The sequence below is a fragment of the Dipodomys merriami genome, unplaced genomic scaffold (genome assembly GCF_024711535.1).
Source record: "Dipodomys merriami isolate MVZ:Mamm:240054 unplaced genomic scaffold, mDipMer1.0.p SCAF_239, whole genome shotgun sequence".
NCBI lineage: Eukaryota > Metazoa > Chordata > Mammalia > Rodentia > Heteromyidae > Dipodomys > Dipodomys merriami.
In genome coordinates this window covers 766,340-787,000 of record NW_027203815.1, presented here as the reverse complement: position 1 = coordinate 787,000, position 20,661 = coordinate 766,340, and the positions used below count along the sequence as shown (strand labels likewise).

Sequence of the window (20,661 nt, the reverse complement as noted above, 5' to 3'; positions counted from 1 at the left end):
ATTTTTGGTTGCATCATTTCACTTTCTGCTCTGCCATTTCCATATAGAAAGCATTATTTCATATTTTCTCATTCCTAGAATCAGCTGTACATGGAGACACCACTGTTCCTTATTTTCAGTCTGTATCTTTGAATACAGAGGAACATCTTTCCTCTGCTCTCCATCAATTCCCTACTCTCCAGTTAGAATAATTTCGAATAGTAAAAATGGAAAAATGGAAAATAAATCATGTTGAAAAAACAGATGCATAAAATTCACCAGATTTTTCTGAACAGTTCAACTAATATGAACTATTAGGGAAATACATGGACACCTCATTCCTACTTTCACTCAAAGGCTCTGGTTAGGCAATTCTGATGAAGACGAGGAACACGATGAAAAAAATGAGGAATGGTATCAATTGCAAGAAAAAAATGGAGAAGTATCCATGCAAATTTCTTCTTTGGGCTGCTGAAAATAATCGGCCTACTACAGTGAGGAGACTACTTTCCAAAAAGGCCACTCATGTGAATACTAGGGATGACGATAAGTATACCCATCTCCATCAGGAAGCCTACAGTGGACACTTAGACACTGTCCATGAGTTGGTGGCTCAAGCGGCAGATATTCATGCAATAACTGTAGATGGCTGGACAACCCTGCACAGTGCTTATACGTGGAATAATACTAGAGTGGCTTTTTCCTTACTTCATCATGATGCAGATACCAATTCGCAAAGTAAAGGCCTCTTGACCCCTTTGCATCTTGTTGCTGGGAATAGAGATAGCAAAGACATATTGAATCTCCTTCTGTTGAACCATTATGTCAAATCAGGTCTTAAGAACAACTTGGAAGAAACTGCATTTGATATTGCCAAAAGGAAAAGTATGTATCACTTCCTCTTTGAAGTTTTGGAAGGCTGTACACATTGTTCACCTAAGTCATAATGGTTCAGTTAAGTTTCATAATTTTCAAAAATACCATTGTATTCTTTGTTTCCATACAAACTATTTTCACAATCCAAATAACAACAGTATCTTACTGTAACAATTCATGGATTCCATGAAGTCTTCAAAGTGAATTGCCTGACTTTGATGTCAAAATGTATTCAAGATTTATTTGTATACATCTATAATGATTTCTGGAGGGTTTTGCTTTTTTATTGTGATTAAGTGGTTACATAATTTCCCAAATTTCACAGTATTGTGTGATAGTGATGCTCAGTTAAAGTCACAAACACCTTCTAACTTTCATGGAGCAAATTGTCTATCATGTTCTATAACATTTATGAGTTCTATGTGCTTTGTGACACAGTTATTTCTTCCACATTGATTCATAACTACATTTCTTTTGTTTTGCAAACATCAGCTGTTCCCTCTTTCCACTTGTTCCCTCCCTCCCATCGCTGCTATTGAGTTGCTTAGTTCATTTTGGTCACTGTCCAGTGCAGCTGATGGGTCCCGCTGTTATATGTTTTTTCCTGATTTCCTCTAGTTCTGGTTCTTCTTCCTGGTTCCCCTCTGGTGTACACATTGACACCATCCATGTGATCAGCAGCATGAGTTTATTTAGTAGTGGTTAGAACAGATGAGTGGAAGTTCTTTTTTTCTTAAGTCCTGTTAATTTTGTCATATCACCTAACATTTTGGATTTAACATCCACTTATCAGGGAGAGCATGTACAGTTTGTCTCTTGCTCTTGACTTACCTCGCTCAACATGATTTCATGATTTCTTCTAGCTCCATGCATTTCCCTGCAAATGTCATTATTTTGTCATTTTCAATGGCGACATAATATTCCATGGTGTACAGATACCACAATTTTTGGATCCATTCATCTGTGGTGGGACATCTGGGTTGTTTCCATAACCTAGCTTTTGTGAAGAGTGCGGCAATAAATATGGAAGTGCATGTGTTCTTGTATACTGGTGCCTGTTTTTCAGGATAGATGCCTAGAAGTGGTATGACTGGGTCATAAGGGAGGTCAAAATTTAGCTTTCTGAGGACCCTCCAGAATGCTTTTCAAAGTGGTTGTATAAGTGTACATCTCCACATCCCCTCTAGCATTTGTCGTTGGCTGACTTGAGGATTTGGGACATTATGATTGGGGTAAGGTGGTATCTCATAGTTGTCTTTAATTACATTTCCTTCACAACCAGGGATGGTGAACATTTCCTCATGTGTTTCTTTGCCATTTTTATTTCTTCTTCTGAGAAGTCTCTCTTTAGTTCCCTTGCCCATTTACTAATTTGTTTGTTAGTTTTGGAAGGGACTATTTTCTTGAGTTCCCGGTATATAATGGACATTAACCCCTTCTCTGATATATTGCTGGTAAATATTTTTTCCCCAATTAATTGGTTGTCGTTCTAGCTTGGGTGCCATAGTTTTAGTGTGGCAGAAGCTTTTTATTTTAAGGTAGTCCCATTTGTTGAGTCTTTCTCCAATTTGTTGTGACTCTGGGACTCTGTTCAGGAAGTTCCTTCCTGTGCCTATAACTTCAAATATCTCTCCTACTCTGTCCTGCAGTAGTTTCAGAGCTTCAGGTTTAATGTTAAGGTCTTTAATCCATTTTGAGTTGATGTTGGTGTATGGTGATAGGCTGGGGTCCACTTTTAGTCTTCTACATGTGGCTGCCAGTTTTCTCAGCACCAGTGTTTGAAGAGGCTGTGTTTGTTCCATTGTATGTCTTTTGCTGCTTTGTCTAATATCGGCTGACTGTAGGCATGTGGATTTATTTCTGGATCTTCTATTCTATTACCTTGGTCTTTGGGTTTGATTTTGTTCCAGAACGGTGCTGTCTTTGTTATTATGGCTCTATAGTAGAGTCTGAAGTTTGGCATGGATATCCCTCCCATGTTGTCTTTATTCCCTAGAATGTTTTTGACTATTCTAGGTAATTTGTTGTTCCATATGAATTTTTGGACTGTTTTCTGTATTTTAGAGATGTACATGATTGAGATTTTAATAAGAATTGCATTGAATTTGTATATTAATTTTGGCAGTATTGCCATTTTCACTATATTAAATCTGCCTATCCAAGAACATGGGAGGTCTTTCCGTTTCCTAGTGTCTTCTGTAATTACTTTCTTTAAGTTTTTATAGTTTTCATTAAATATTTCTTTTACATCTTTGGTTAGGTTAATTCCTAAATATTTTATTTGGGGGGGGGATTTGTGAATGGGGTTGCTTCCTTTATTTCCCTCTCTGCTTGTACATTTTCAATGTACAGGAATGCGACTGATTTTTGTAGGTTGATTTTGTATCCTGCAATTTTGCCAAGGGGATTTATTACATCTAACAGTTTGGGGATGGAGATTTTGGGATCGTGAACGTATAATATGTGCAAAAAGGGATAGTTTAACTTCTTTCCCTATGCGGATCCTGTAATCTCTTTTTCTTGCCTTATTGCTCTGGCTAAGGGTTCCAGGACTATATTGAAGAGGAATGGAGACAGTGGGCATCCTTGCCTTGCTTCTGATTTTAAGAGAATTGGTTGTAGCTTTTCCCCATTAAGTATAATATTGGCTATTGGTCTGTCGTAAATAGCTTTAATTGTTTTAAGAAATGTTCCTTCTATTCCTATTTTCTCCAGAGATTTTAGCATTAATAAATGTTGAATTTTATCAAAAGCCTTTTCTGCATCTGTGGAGATAATCCTGGGATTCTTGACCTTGGCTCTGCTGATGTGTTGGATTACATTTATTGACTTACATATGTTAAACCACCCCTGCATCTCTGGGATGAAGCCTACCTGGTCGTAGTGTATGATTTTTAAAATTTGTTTCTTTATTCTGTTAGCTAGAATTTTGTTAAGGATCTTTGCATCTGTATTCATCAAAGAAATTGGCCTGTAATCCTCTTTTTTGGTTGTGTCTGTGCCTGGTTTGGAGATGAGTGTGATATTGGCATTGTAGAATGACTTTGGGATAGCTCTTTCCTTCTCTGTTTCTCTGAAGAGCTTGAGGAGTATGGGTATTAGTTATTCTTTAAAAGGTGTTATAGAATTCTGTTGGGAATCCATCTGGTCCTGGGCTTTTTTTTTTGTTGGAAGACTTCTGATTGCTTCCTGTATCTTGTTGTAGGATATTGGCTTATTTAATTGATTTACTTCTTCTTTGCTCAGTTTGGGCAACTTGTATTCCTCTAAAAATGCATCCATTTCTTCCAGGTTTTCTTACTTTTTAGAATATAACTTTTGAATGTAGTCCGTCAAAATTGTTTGGGTATCTTGGGTACATGTTGTGATTTTTCCCGTGCCATCCCTAATCCTTTTAATATGGGTTTCCTCTCTTCTTTTTTAAGTTAATCTTGCCAATGGTCCATCAATTTTATTTATTTTTTCAAAGAACCAGCTTTTTGTTTGTTTAATTCTGGCTACGGTTCTCCAATTTTCTAATTCATTTATCTCCTCTCTTATTTTGGTTATCTGGTTCCTCTACTAACTTTAGGTTTCCATTTTTATGTTATTTTAGCTGTTTTAATTGCAACATGAGATTATTTACTTAGTCTGTCTCTATTTTTTGATGTGGGCACTGAGGGCAATACATTTGCCCCTCAGGACTGCTTTTGCTGTTTCCCACAAGTTTCTTTGCGAGGTGTTTTCATTTTCATTGAGTTGTAAGAATTTTTTAATTTCTTTTTAATCTCTTCTGTTACCCAGGCATTGCTTAGAAGTGTGCTGTTCAATTTCCATGTATTTGAGTAATTTCTGCAGTATGCTTTGTTATTGAGAACTAGTTTGATTCCACTGTGGTCAGCTACACTACAGGGGATTATGTCAGTCCCCTTGTAGTTGCTTAAGTTCCTTGCATGAACTATGATATGGTCTATTTTGGAGAAAGTTCCATAAGCTGGTGATTAGAATGTGTACTGTAATGTTTTAGGGTGAAATACTCGGTAGATGTCAATTAGTTCCGCTTGAAGTTTGGCCTCATTTAATTCGGTAGCTTCTTTGCCAATCCTCTGGTTGGTAGACCTTGCCTTTGGTGAGAGTGGGGTGTTAAAGTCTCCTATCATTTTTGTATTGGATCTATTTTATTCTGTAAGTTTGAGAGTATTTGCTTAACATATTTGTGTGCACCAACGTTTGGGGAAAATAAGTTGATGATGGTAATATCCTCCTCTTGGATTGTTCCCTGTATTAATATTTAGTGTCTGTCCTTGTCGTTTTGTATTGATTTTAATGACAGGATTATTTTGACATATATCAGGATTGTTAAACCTGCTTTCTTACTTGGGGCATTGATTGGTAGATCCTTTTCCAACCCTTCACTCTGAGTTTGTTTGTATGTTTGGCTGAGTGGTGGGTCTCCTAAAGGCTACAGATGGATGAGTCATGTTTTCTGATCCAATCTGCAGTTCTTTTTCTTTTCATTGGTGAATTAAGCCCATTAATCTTAAGAGATAGCATAGAGAGATGCATTTTGGTCCCTGTCATTCCCTGTTTTCCTCAGTTTTTCTTCTTTCCTTTGCTCCTGTGCTTGTTCAGTTACACACCTATTAATGCCTGTCTGGGTGCAGGTCCCTGTTCCTGGTTGCTTTCTTCAGGTTGTGTTCCCCCTCTTAGTATTCTTTGTAATGCTGGTTTAATGTTTATGTATTCATTTAGTTTTTCTTTGCTATTAAAATTTTTCAGTTCTCCATTGACTGTGAATGCTAGCTTTGCCGGGTATATTAGTCTGGCTTGGTATTTATTGGCTCTCAGGGCTGATATGTTACTTTCCCAGGCCTTTCTTGCATTCAGTGTTTGTGTGGAGAGATCTGCAGTGATTCTAATTTTTTCCATTGTAGTGTAGCTCTTTCTTCATTTTTGCTGCATGCAAGATTGTTTCCTTATCATCCAGATCTATCATTTTTACTATAAAGTGTCTAGAAGTGTTTCTCCTGGGATCTTGCTTATTAGGTATTCTATATGCTTCTGTTATGTAGATAAGATGTTCTTTTTGGAGATGGGGAAATTTTTCACCAATTATCTTGCTGAATAGGTTTTGTATTCCCTTGATTTGATATTCCTCACCTCTGTCTACTCCAATTAATCAAATGTTAAATTTCTTGGCACTATCTGCTTGCTTTTGCATTTCTCTTTGCCATAATTTAAGTATTTTTCCATATCTGTCATTTTTTGGTCCAGTTGGTGTATTCTGTCTTTTGCATCTGATACTTGCATTCCATTTTGTTCACTCTGTTAATTGTGGCTTCCATTGTGGTTTGCAAGGAGGAAATGGACTCATTTATGGGTTCGATGTTGGTTCTCAAAATACTAATCTCACTTCTTAATGAGGTGTGCACAGCCTCTATTTTGGCACTTATTTCACTTCTTAGTGAGATGTGTGCTGCCTCTATTTTTGCATGCATATCCTGTTTGATATCCTGCATCTCTTTCGATATTTTGACCCTGTGTTCTTTCCATTTCTGGTCTATTTCGTGCTTTATTCTTGAGTCATTGCTTCCAGCATCTCTTGGATGTACCGTTTGTTTTCCATTCCTGCTTTGCTCCCACTGGGGCTTTCCCCTGGGTGGCTGCTGGCTATTGGAGATAGCTTGCTATCCTGGGTGTTGATAAACCTTGTAATTTTTCTCTGTTATTTTTGCATACTAATTATTGCACACTAATCTGAAATTCTGATTTGGTCAATAGGTGTCTGTCTTTGCTTCGTTACTGTATCTGTGTTGGTAGAGAGAGTCTGTACATGATCTTGGTTCTGTTGGGGGCCAAGCTCCAGCTGCTGGTCTGACACACACAGGGTTCTTGGCTTTCTGCTATGGATCACTGCAGTATCCACCTTATAAGGGTTGAGCAGCCTAGACTGCTCCTGTTTGCTCCTACTGGTGCTCTTGGCAAAATCAGATGTGCTGGATGCACTCTCCCAGATGCTGGAGACTGCTATGGGATCCTGATTTATTTTTTGGGCCAGTTGTGGGCTTGAACTCTGGACTTGGGCTGTGTCTGTCAGCTCTTCAGCTCAAGGCTGCCACCCTTCCATTTGAGCCATAGCACCACTTCTGGTCCTTTCTGCTTATGTGGTGATGAGGAATCAGATCCAAGGCCTCATGTACCCAAGACAATCACTCTACTGCTGATCCACCTTGCCAGCCTAAGCTCCTGACTATTATCAGCTGCTGGCAGCCTGTGTTTTCAAATTCCCATCTTAGAATATATGAGCCAGGTTCTTGTGGGGTTTGGGCTTCTCTTGTCCTGAACCCCCGGGTATTTTGCTGTCACACGCTTAATTCCCAGGGTGTACATTTCCCTGTTTTTCTCCCCTCTGCTGAGGCATATGCTCAGCTTTTGACTTCCATTGGGAGGAGTTGGTTGTGCTGCTCAGGCACCGAATCCCCAGGCCTGGTCCTGGCCCCTTGCCTGGGGCACACCTGTTGGACCTGTGCTGCTGTGTATCCCACATAGGTTATGCATCCTGTGTACAGAGTTCTAATTTCTTCCACTGTTGGGTGTCTTGACCCAGGGGCTCTATTCCTGCTTTGGGCATTTAAGCTCCCTTCTATGGGCTCTCTTGCTCTAGCGTGGCCAGCTTGATGTGCTCCACAGGGTGGTGGAGCTCTCGAAAACTTTCCAGTTTTAGTGGGTCCTGTGGTCCAGGTTTTGGGGTAGAGGGTCTGGGGTTTTCCAACAGCTCTGGTCTCCTTTGAGGAATATACCATCCCCTGCAGTGTACTCACCTGGATTTAGTTGTTGTTTCTGTGTGATGTAGGTCACTGGTTGCCGTTGCAGTCAGAGCTCAGTTGACGTGGTTGTGGACTGGGCAGGGTGGTGGTGGCTCTGTGTGTTTCTCTTCTGTCTCTGCCTCAGTTGACCCTGTTCCGGTCCACCCCACATGATGGGCCTCTGGCATCCAACTGAGGTGTGGGGGAGCGGCCTCCATGCAGGTTCTGAGTGCTGGCGTTTTTCTCTGCACTCTCTGGATCAGCACCAGTTCCTTTAAGGTTTTCTGCCCTGGTGTTCTGTGGGCATCCAGTGTAGCTCTGGGGTTCCCACTGTGGGGCCGAATGGCTTTGGTCGGATGGAGCCTCTCTGCTCAGATGGAGAGTGAAGGATGGGTATGGGACCTTTGTCTAAGCTCCCAGCTCAGAGGTTTCTCCATTCCTCACAATCAGCGGGTCTGACACCGGTACCTCAGGGGGCTTCAGCATGGGTAATCTGCAGCAGCCCCCTGTGTCTCTAGAACTCTGGCAGCCCCTGCCGGGCCAGGATGGCTGCAGCTTGGTGTGCTGCCACACGGTCAGAAAAAATTGGGGGAGGGGTCTTTGTTCTTCTCTGTTGTGAAATTCTTCTTTATCTGTCTTTCTTTTTTGTTTTTTTCCACCTCCTGTTTTTTGCTGGGTGTTAGACTTTTTGTTGTTTTCCGTCTCTTGGTGAGATTATGCATTTGAACTTGAAGTCTCTTGGTTGGGGAGAGCTGTGGAATTTCCTTACTGGCCCGTCCCCATCTTGGTCCCCCTCAAGTTTTTGCTTTTTTTAATCAGAAATAATTTTAATTTATCTGTCGAAATGAGTAGTACAGAAACTAAAGATATTTCTGGTGCTTGTCTGAAAAGTTAGTGTTTAAAATATTCTATATTCTATGTTTGTATAATGCCCATAATCTATTTTATTTTTTCCTAGATAGAAAACTTTGAATTGTACATTGTTTTATAATATATAAATGTCTCCTTTCAGATTCATTCCATATAGAAACAGTTTAAGATTCCTTTTTCCTAGGTCCTTATAGTATATTTCTTTGGAATAAAATGAAAAGGTTGCCTAATTTCAAAAGTTTTGTAAAGATTATGTTATGTAAAGCCTTTCTAAGGGGAAGATTTAATACACTCATGTCAAACCAAATTTCAGTTCTATGAATTACATGTATTGTTACACTTGTAATTTTGTAATCAACTTTTAATAATTGTTTTTTTATTTCTTTCATCTGAAAAATGCAAAATATTGAATACTTCAAAAATTTTCATATCATCCTGTGCAATTGCCATGTTAATCTCTGTATTGTTGTAATTTGGTTATATGTGCTGCTGAAGCATGTAGTGTCCTCTAAAATTAAGTAGTTAATGATAAAATCTTTTTTTTTTTTTTTTTGGTCAGGTCGCAGGGCCTGATCTCTGGGTCTGGGCGGTGTGCCTTAGCTCTTCAGCTCAAGGTAGCGCTCTACCAATTGAGCCACAGCATCACATTCGGCTTTTTTCTTCTTTGCTTATTTAGTGCTGAGGAATCGAAACCAGGGCCTCAGGCATGCAAGGCAAGCGCTCTACCACTGAGCCACCTTCCGAGCTCCTAATGATGCAATCTTTATACAGGCTTATATCTTTGGGTGCCTATTTATAATAAGGAAATTTAATTGTTCCTAACAATGCTACTGATCTTATTTCCCTAAAATTCTCTGTATAATTATATTCTCTATAAAATTATATTGTTCAGTCGATTGCTCACATTTGCAATTTTTTTGTCAATGATTATTTTAAGTCTTTTTCATTCTAGCTTTAATCATACTTTGAAGCATTTGTTGCTAAGTTCAAAGCAGATAGCTTTTTCAAGTACTTATTTATCCAACTGAGTTAGCTTTGTGGAGCTAATGGATTCAAAGTAAGCCTTGTTTAAGAGCTACTTCTAAACTTCTACAGCTTAAAATTTCGCAAATGAGGTCTTACTGGTACAAATGTCTGCCTGAGCCTTTACCTTTCTTCCATGTAGGAATAGACCAACAAGAATATCTTACCCTGACAGCATAGATTGTCTTACTGAAACAAAACGAATCTTAGTTGCAAGGGATCATAGAGACATGAACACTTCAGACAGAACTGTTCAGACTAGAAGTTAATTTATCAAAATAGAATTGTTTACTATATCTACCATTTCAAAAGTAGCTAAAGCAAAGAAGGTGAAAAAATTGTTCATATGCATGATTACCTAATGTCCTGACCTGACTACATTCCAACCAGAAAGGAACTTACACTATTGCCTTTCTATCACCAAATATTTCCATAGATCCAGAAGAAGGCCATATGTTTCTTCTCAATATTAGGCCATATTATTTTTAATACCCCTCCTCTAGTGATTAATGTAAGATTTCACTGCAGCAGAAGTGGGTCCAAAAAATAGTTCCTGGAAGGATAGATCCATGATATGTCTACCAAGTCCAGGAAAACTTGACTTAGAGGTCAAATGTAATTCAGAAAAACATTAATTGAGAAGATCCTTAGTGCTTCAAAACACTGGCATTTTAGTACAGTATGGTCCTGTGGTATAAAAATGTTGTCATTCTAAAACCAATGATAACCTACATTTAATCTTAAAGTGTATTCCTTTTCAAATGAACTTTTTGAAATCACATTTGCCAAAATAACATTCGATAAGTAGATGATACTTAGTGACATTACAAGTTTTTCAAGTGTAGGGAGCAAGTTACAATAGAGTTGATTTATTTACCCAGCACTAATGCCAAACAGGTTCAACCATTAATTAAAGTCTAGAAATAGTACCTCGCACCATTTGTATTGTTCAGTAGGTGCCTTCCAGAAATGTGTGAAATAGATCAGCCTCCCATATTTCAAACCCAAACGTTAGCTAATAAAGTAAATTTCATCACTTAATAAGGGACATTTTAAAAAGTCACAAATACTTGCCTTATCATATGTTGTTTTATGTTTTCCCTATCTGTCTAACATAGTAAGAAATATGATTTTAAGTCTTGAATATGGGTACTCATCTGAGATGTGACAAACAAAATCAATCTTCTATTTTTCTTATTCCTCTATAGTACTAAATCTTAGTTTTCTTCTTTTTCCAAACTGTATAGGTAGTAGAAAGTATTATCCCATGTGAAATAAAATAATCACACACTATTTTACAAAACCATTTATAAAAATTAGTAGTTAGGATTACATTCTAAGTCATTTTTAAACTTTCTTTTTGACTAAAGATTAATCTTCTAAATGGATGAGACTATAATCATGTCTAGGTGCTTCAGGTCTCCAGTCTTGCAAATTGTTATTACAGATGAATGAATTATGGAAATATAAGCTGACATCAGTTCAAGTATATGCAGGATTGAACTCCATGGAATGTATATAAACTTTTCAAAGTATTGACAGTTTAAGAGAATGACTATCAGGAAGTTGAAACCAGATAGGAATAATAGTAAAGACATAGAATGAATTAAAAAATGGAACAAGGGGCAAGTACAGCTAGAATAGTCAATGTACACATGTGATAAAGGAAGTCATAAATCGGAAATAAGTCTTGGAGAAGGGGTTGTTTGAGAATGATAGAAGGAGCCACTGTGATCCAGGAGAATTAGATTATTAGATGGATATATTTAATTGTATCACGCTTGCACATCCTTTTGAAACTCAGTTAAAAAACACAACAACAAATAAAAACACACAAAAAACACAACCAAACAGCAATCTCTAGAGAGTGTGAATATGACCTCTAAAAATTTTTAAGCAGTTAATAGAGGGCAGTCTTGGTAAAAGCAAACAAAGCTGCTCAAAGAGGGCAGTTTGGGGTAGGGGAGGATTATGAAGAGGTTTAAATAGATTGTCTAAGGTTATAAATCACCCACATCTGCTGTAAATATTATCTTTCTTCTGTGAGTTCTCTTTTTCTGAACTGCATACTCCTGTCCTGAACCACAATTGATATCTTGTGAAGATAGAATGTAAGAAACAAGGTCAAGAACCCATTACTCCACTGGAGAGATAACAATCATCTACGTTTTCTCTCATCTCTCTTCAGTATTTTTTTCTTCATACTTTTAAGTCAGTTTATTTTGAATTACATTTTCCTTCTTTGTTATGGCAAAGTAATTGGTCAAATAATTCACTAAATATTATTTGCCATTTTTTTCTATCATGCTGTTTAATTGACTAAGCGAGTCCATTAAACTTTTCTTTTGCATTTGGTTGCCATGAAATAACATCTATGTTAATGAAGACAAATCTAATGTAAAATTTGTCTCCAGAAAACTAGTCCAAGAAGCTGTAATCACAAATATTTGGCTATGTTTTTCTTTTTTCTTTTACCTTGAAAGTCTCGTTGTGTCTAAAGTGCTCAGAAATAAGTACTCCATCATTTTTTGGTTCAATCAATTCTAACCTCAAAGATATATTTTGCTAACAAGATGCATAGAGGAAACTGAAAAATACTCCATTTTTATCTTCTCTCTTAAGACTCTCCTTAGATACCATATTAGGAACAGTGAAGTTATTTTTGCAAAATTATTTCAATAGATTATTTTTCTCTTGGTCTTCTATTTGCTCAACAAGATGTATGACGAATAGATTTAAATCACCCATATCTAGGATGACAGTGTCTGTGACAAAAGGACAATGATTCTGTGTCCTACTTCAATGTCCTCTTTTTAGCTCTTGCCTGATTTCTAATTAATCATAGCTTCGTGGCTTAAAGTCTGGTGAAGCTGAAGGACTCTAAGCGCTCAGCCACTGCTACATCTTCATAGTTTCTCTTTTAAATCTCTTTTAACTTGCCACATTTGGATGTGGAATTTATTTTCATGTCTTCATTCAATCAGTTCTGCATTGTAGTGAGCTAAATCCGCTGTGTAAAATCACGTTAGGTAGCAAAAATTTTAAGACAATGTATATCAAAAAGTTTTAGCCTCCCTTCACTGCTGAAGCCAATACACTTACCCAGGGCTTCTAAGAACATTATTTCCTAATCTTTTCCATTTGCTCAATTCTTTTCTAAACCCAAAACTTTTTGCTCATGTAATAAGAGAATTCTTCACTATCTCATGTTAATAAGGATATTATATTTTGTATTTAATTTTTTGGGGGTGGATATTATATTTTGTGAGACAATTAGAAATATGAAATCATTGGTTTCAAATACCCAATCAGATTTTTTTTTCTGTTTTACTCCTTCACGTGCAAAGACATTGGGGAAAGTATTACAAACAGAAAAGTGTAAACCCAATACCTTCTATCATCGTGGAGGGAATTTTCTCCCTATATATTTTGACCCAAATTATCTTTTTTTTAGAAAATAACTGTTTGATAAACAAAGGTTAATTCACAAATTTTGATGCCTTCTTTTTTAAGAACTTTGTATTTAAATTCTACTAAAACCTTGTTTCACACAGTGAGAGTATATATCCTGGGTAAGGACAATTCGCAAGGGAATCTATAGGATTTACATCAAGTTTTCTGAGGTTTGTTTGTTTAGTATGAAAAAGAGCCATCTTCGCCCACATTGCTTCCTATCTACTACGTCTCCATGGATTTCTTTGCATGAAAGCCTAATAGCCCAGGCAATTTTAAATTTTCTTAATAGGCTTAGTTGTTAAAAATTTTGAACAATTAAAATTTACCTATTATAAGTTAAAAACTCTTTTGGAATTCTTTTATCAGAATGGCAAATTCACCAATCCTAATTCAACCTTTACCATAAAAATTTAACATGTTGTTTTCATGATTTTGTGTCCATGCAACAATTTTTTTCCAGTGGCCTTTTTATGTGTACATATGACTGTATAAGCTGATGCTTAGCAAAATGAACTCCAAGACATGGAAACAGATTTTTTTATTTGTGGTTGTTGTTTTTGATGTACTATGTTATTTCTATTTTCTTTGGGATTTTCCCTATGGTTTATCCCTGCTGTATTTGATTTTGTTACCCTGTGTACTGTGTATACATTTACCTTAATTAGGGAAGGGAAGAGGAACAACAAAGGGGCGAGACAAAGGACAAAGGGCAAACCAATGCAACAGCAATACTCACAAGACAATATTTTGGAAATGTACATTACAACTTGTGAGGGGTGAAGGGGCGAAGAAAACTGTGAGAAAAATGAGGGAGGGATAACAAGTTTTAAAAGTTATGTATTCACTACCTTACAATTTCTGTTACCCCACTGTACATCATTTTGATCATAGAATTTAAAAAATAAGCTGCATAAAATATAATTTCACTGTATTGGTACAGTAATTATTATTGTTTATATGTTACTATTTTAAAAATCAATGCTGTTTGGCAACTAATTTGAATTAATTACCCCTTCTTTATCAGAGGGTCATCAACTTGAATGTTATCCAACTAGACAATATTTTCACAATACACTTGCCAATATTTTGAAAAAAGAATAAATTTAGTACTTTCTCGTACTAAAACTGAAAACAGATTAATTCTATGGAAACCCATAACTTTTAAAAGTAAATAAGTTTTAAGAGGACAGAATATATGTGTTCTTCAAAATTCTTATGACTAATAACTACTTCATTTTAAAATTCTCAACATTCCATACCTGGGATATTCAAAACAGTACCTGTTTGCATGTTATGAAATTCTGCATTAGATACAGTTTCCAATGAGGCGTTGCAGATTGAGAAGTCAACAGAAAAATAGCCACATTCTGGTAGAGGATAAAACTATGAAGCATCTGTAATAATTAATTTTTCAAGAGTAAATAATTGTTCATCATAGTAAGCAATTATTCCTATGACCATCAATCCCAAGATTTATGCCATAAAGTCACCCTAGACAAACAGTTTCCAACTTGTAAGGTGCACCTTAAAATTTCTTAATTCACATCCTGAATAGCTTATCTCTATTGTGAAAAAATAGTACATCTCTGCTAATGTGATGCCCTCCTTGTAATGGAAAGAACACCACAATAAACTGAGCTGCATCATTTTTCCCCCAGTGGTATTCTTGAGATCAGAACACTTGCAAATATTATTTATATTTATACTTTTTAACTATCATGGATATTCAGGATGCTTAGATCAGAAAGTTATGGTTCAAAGCCCACCTAGGCAGGGAGGTTTTTTAGATTCTTATCTCCAGTAACCTTCTCAGAAAAAGCCAGACACAGGAGGCACTGAGGATGAAGTGGTAGGGCACGAGCATTGAGCATAAATAGGCTCAGAGACAGTGTCCCAGCCCAGAGGTCAAGGTTTAGGACAAGGCAATAAAACAAAAACAAAAATGAAAACAAACCCCAAACCTAACATTTTTACCATTGTATAAAGAAGCTCATAAATAAGGAAATGGCTTCCTGTGTTACATTTAGGAAGAAGAAAGGAGATGTCACACAATTACTCTCTTCATAACATATTATACTACACCCTCAAAAAATTGCTTGTTCCAAACTTATAAATTGCTGTCATCATTTGTTGGCAACTCTGTCTAGATTATTCACATTATCATGTTATACATGAACTGTTGGAATTATCTATTAACTAAATTCTAATTGTAACTCTTGAAAGTTTTTTCTAGGAAAATCATTTGTGAATTTTTCAATTAAACTGTCTACTTAAAAAGACTTTTGTGGTAGCCTATAAAACACGAAATTACAAATAAAACAAAAATATTTACTTTAAATCTCAATTCTAATTTAGCATGGTCTATAAAGTCCTACATTACATAACTGTGCTATTTCTCCAGGCTTAATCTTTTGTAATCATTAATCAGTTCTTTGGAATCCAACAGAATGATGCTTACTTACTTTCTCATTTTTCTGCATGGGAATCATGAGCATTTTGCATATAGGAATATTCTGTAATGAAGAGAGCATTTAAAACAAGTGAGGATTATATATGTGTTGCATTTCAATAGGAAACTTGACTTCTTAAAACTTAGTGACAAAATTAGCCCAAACTTCCAACTGTGTATTCCTTTCTTGTTGTTTGGATTGTTTTATTGAGACAAAACGATCCTACCTATTCCAAGGAAGGTATGACTATGTAATTCCACTCTCTAATCTCCTGTCTTAGTCTGAGTGCTCCAGTCTTGTATCACATTGCCCTGGCATAGTTTGTTGGTTTATTTAGTCTAGAAACATACTATTAATTCTGAACTTCTCTGATGATCTTATCCACTAGACTGACTGCTCAAAGTGTTTCTATACAATTTTCAAAGATGTTCTAACATTTGTCACAGAATATAAACATTTTCAGATGCACCTACAAGGTCTCTGATTCATTCCTCCATGGATCCGATCCCTTTAATAATTAGTTGACTCTCTTACTATATCTGGTCCCTACCTATGTAATATTCTCAATATTTTGGATAGAAAGTTCACTTGAGGACTTTCTAATATTAAAAATTGTCACTTGATTCTAGTCTTAATCAGGACATATTTTCTATTATTTTCTAACTTTTCTACGTATTCTGAGAATTGCTTCATTTTGTATTTGTGTGTGCACTCATAAGTGCCTCTGTGTGTATGTGTATGTTTATATGTATGTATGCAAAAGCCTCAAGCTCTTATTAGCAATCTTGCTCCTGACTGGTATTCTAGCATTTGGCTGGTTAATTATAAGTAGTGTCCCAAAGCCTGTTCAGCCCAGGCTGGATGCAAACTGAACTTCCCAGACTCCTTTACATCCTTAGGTTTTATTTTTTCCAGGAGTATCAACTTTTCAGCTACTAACATGTTTGTGAGTGTAAAGTCTAATATGTATCCCACATATTAAACTGAAGAATTCATATAAAGTTAGATGTATATACACATTACATATCCTGAGTTTACACTGTTAGTAATGTGATTGTAAGCTGAGTGGTGATGAGATCTGAGAATTAGGGTTCAAAGAGAGCTCGGGTAGGAAAGTCCAGGAGACTATTTTTTCCAATAACTACCAGAAAACTGGAAGTTGCATTGTGGCTCAAGTGGGAGAGTACTAGCCTTGAGCTGAATAGCAGAGGGACAGCACCCAGTCCCAGAGTTGAATTGCCATGGTCAACAACAGCAAAAAAGAATATAAGAAAAAGAAAGAAATTTAATGTGATCGTAGCCACGAGGTTCAGTGCTAGGATAATCCCTGTTCTCTCAAGATGGACTCTTTTTTTCCAATTAAGGCTACGATCATATATCTGACTTGCATTGGGAACAGAATCATTCTTCATTCTACTTTTTACAAATTTATGTGATTAGAAAGCATGATTTAGAAAGAGAGTGGCCTCATGCTTCATGTTCCACTTAGGAGTAATGCTTTCTTTATATCACTCCCATAACTCTACATGCTGGACTTGGCTTCATTGTTTCAATGTTGTCTTAATTGTAGACTCTTCTATATTGTACTGAACCCTTATACTTAAACACAGCACTTTTCTTTCTCCTATTATTGCTATTGTGTCTCCTACTGTTCACTCATGACTCTTGGAAAATTAATGCACAGCACATACACTCACAAAAAATGATCAGAGAACCTTCTTACCATTTAAAATTCGCCTTAATTTACAGAGCACTTAAGAAGCTTGAACAAAATGTTCTCATGGATAACGTATTTATAAGCAATTTAAATTTCACATTTACTCTTTTCTAAGTTGACTCTGAAACACGTGTTACCACATGTCCAAATGTGTCCTTGTGCTATTTCAATTAACCCAGAAATCATTCATTTTATCTTGAGCAGCACCATAGATTGTTACTGAAAGTAAGTGGAATTAACTGTTACTGGAAGTAGAAACTTATCCCAGGAGAGGAATTGAAAATAGAGGAATGACAAAGTTCAAATTACCTTTTGCTTTCCTTTTTACTGTATAAGAAAAGAATCAAAGATTTGGGGAAACTCTGTCCCTTTTTTGAGTGTGTTCTTTACTCATATAAAACTTGTCGGTAAACTTCTAGTTGAGAGTATTTAAAAAGGAAACAATATGCCATTTGAAGGCCAGCATAGAACAAAGGAAATAACTTTGTTTTAAAAGTATTCTGCTGCACAGAAACAAAGCTATGGAGGTTTTAAAGTTTCTTATGGATGGATGTCTCAAACCTGAGATGAATCTCTTGTTGCACGAGTTAGTTATCAAACCCTTTATTCTGGTCCTGAGTTTTCCATAGCAATAAGGATTTCAAAAAAGCAGGTCCAGTGAGTATGATCAACAAAAAGATCCTATTCTCAAACCATTACTCCTTTAAGGAGGTCTCAAAGAAATACCTGAGGTTTATTTCATTTGCTAGTTTGTTCAGTTTGTGCTGGTTCTGGGGCTTGAACTCAGAGGTTGGAACCGGTCACTGTACAGTTGCCTTTCCTGCCCACCTGCTAAAATCTAAATACTCTACTGCTTGAGCCAAAACTCCACTTCTGGGTTTTTGGTCTTTAATTACAGATAAGTGCTTCATGGATTTTCCTGAGCAGGCTAAGTTTGAATCACAATCCTCTGGTCTCAACCTCCTGAGTAGCTAGTATAACAAGCATGAGTCACCAGCACCCGGCTACTATTTGCATTTAGTGCAGTTAATGGCACTAAGTAGAAAGAATGGAAATCAGAATCAAATTATGTGACATTGCAGCTTTTCAGAATAATTGAGGTAGCAATAAATATGTACTCCTTTTCCATTTTGTCACATTAATGACTTATGAGCTAGGAACCCTTACATTAGCATCCTCTTCCATCTGTGTAGGTGTATTTAGTATCAGGAAATATTCATAGAGAAATAGAGAAAAACAGATTTTTAGAAAGCAAAGGAGATTAGGTATGAAAGGACAGCATAGAAGGAGATACATTTATCACACAGAGATTAAGAACTAGCCTAAGAGATCTAGAATGCTGAAAGCAAAGAGGAATAAGACTAGTTGATAACCAGTTCTTCACTAACCAAAAATGGTTCCCTAGAATGTTTTCTGCTATACTTTAGTTACTATCATTTATTCCTTCCATCTGGAGTTATTCCTTCCCTTTTGTCCCAACCGTTAATTAGCCTATGCCTTTTTGTGCCATGACTGTACAAAAAGGTTTCAAAATCTCACTTAGACTACCCTTCTAATTGTGATTAGCAGTGAACACTCAAAATCATGGAATCTTTAAATTTCCATAATTAATCTTCACCTGACATCTAAGCACATTCCTGGCATTAAGTGCTGTGACCTTATGAACAAAACTTTTTTTTCAACACAGTATCCTAATATAGATAAAGTGCATGAATTAGGGACTATTGTCAGGTATCAGTATGGAAGGAGCAATTATATATTCCAAGTATGTGTTCTTTATTTTTCATTTGCTAACTAAATGTTGTTGTTGTTGTTGTTGTTTTGCCAGTCCTGGGGCTTAAACTCAGGGATAGGGAATTATTCCTCAGCTTTTTTCCCCCGCAAGGATAACCCTCTACCACTTGAGGCACAGCACCATTTCTAGTGTTTCTTTTTCTGTTTAGGTGGTACTGAGGAATTGAACCCAGGGTTTCACACATGCTAGGCAATCACTGTACCATGAAACCACATTCCCAGAGCCCTAAATGAGTTTCTTAAGATGGCATTACACTTTCATTTTGTAACTATGTATCATAAATTTGGCCAGAAATTTTTGCTAGTAAAGGACATTTAACAGAATACTGAGTCTACTATGTCTAGATGGACAATGAAGAACCGTCATGGTCTAGCCAGGCACAGAGGGGCTTACCTCATGGAGCTAGTACAACAGACTGAGCAAGAAAACTCCTGACCCACAGCCCACCTCCAGAATGGGAGGACCACCTTTGTTCCAGCCACATGGGGCATTGGATCACCTCCTCCAGCACCTATCCAATCATTTCATGAGAGAAAGGAAAAAAAAAAGGTAGAAGGTCAAAATTACACTTAAGCCAGGTGTAGGTGGCTCAGTCCTATAATTCTAAGTACACAAGAGGCTGAGATATGAGGATCATGGTTCATAGCCAAACCAGGCAGGAATGACTGTGAGACTCTTATCTCCAAAAACCACCAGAAAAACAGAAGTGCTGCTGTGAGTCAAGTGCCAGAGCACGGGACTTGAGTTGAGGAACTCAGGGACAGCGCCTGGGCCCAGAGTTCAAGCCCCACGAATGACAAGAAGTGGACTTCCCACCACAAGAAGTGGACTGAATAGCACCCATTGTCTTAGGGAGCATTAATAACATACACCCTCTGAGCTCTTTCAGGGTATCTTCCTGTCATATGCTCACAGAATTGCTGAGAATCATATCTGAAGGCCCTCCCTCTGTGCCTGGCCCTGCTCCAGAGATCCCTCTGTATTAATCCCTTGTTTCCTAACAACTGTCACATGAGGAGATTCAAGTCCAATTGTCGAGGCCCAACCCATAGCTTCACCTGTGGTCAAGAATCGGCTGCTGTAGACTAAGAGTTTGGGACAATCCATCTAAACGAATGACTGAGCGTGGAACTATATGTCTACCATCCTAACTACAGAGGACACGGCCTGGTGGTGCATGCCTGTCACAGAGAGGAGGATTGCAATTCAGCCCAGGCTGAGCTTATATTGTCTCCATCTCAGAAATGTCCAAGACATAAAAGCTTGGCTCGCATGGTAGAAGGCCTGACTGACAAGCCTAAGGCTTTGATGTCAAACCCTAATATATAAAAAAGAATCAGAGGCCCAGTGCTGGAGGCTCATGCCTATAATCCTATCTACTCAGGAGTCTGAGATCTGAAAATCACAGTTCAAGACCTGGAGTGTGACCTATGTTGTTGCGCTCCATACTAGCAAGGCTCATATCCTTACTAAGTCTTGGCCATGGTCTCTGTCCCCCTGGGAAACCACCCCCTGTGGGCCACACTCCCATGTCCTCCCAAGCTCCCACTATCACTAACCCGACCCAAGAGAGTACATAGTTCCAGGGCACAGAGATCCCTTGTTCTTGTAATTTAACAAGGCTGAGTCCCCACAGAACTCAGCTGTGAAAAGCATCCAGCCTCCTTGTGACAACCCATTTCTACACACACACACACACACACACACACA

General features: G+C 37.3%; 2 pseudogenes; one reads left to right on the top strand and one right to left on the bottom strand.

The window, feature by feature from the left end:
* The first annotated feature begins 206 nt into the window (after nt 1-206).
* LOC138835455 (ankyrin repeat domain-containing protein 49 pseudogene) lies at nt 207-926 on the top strand (annotated as a pseudogene).
* Nucleotides 927-8,909: 7,983 nt separating this feature from the next.
* On the bottom strand, nt 8,910-9,008 carry LOC138835462 (U6 spliceosomal RNA; annotated as a pseudogene).
* Nucleotides 9,009-20,661: the final 11,653 nt, after the last annotated feature.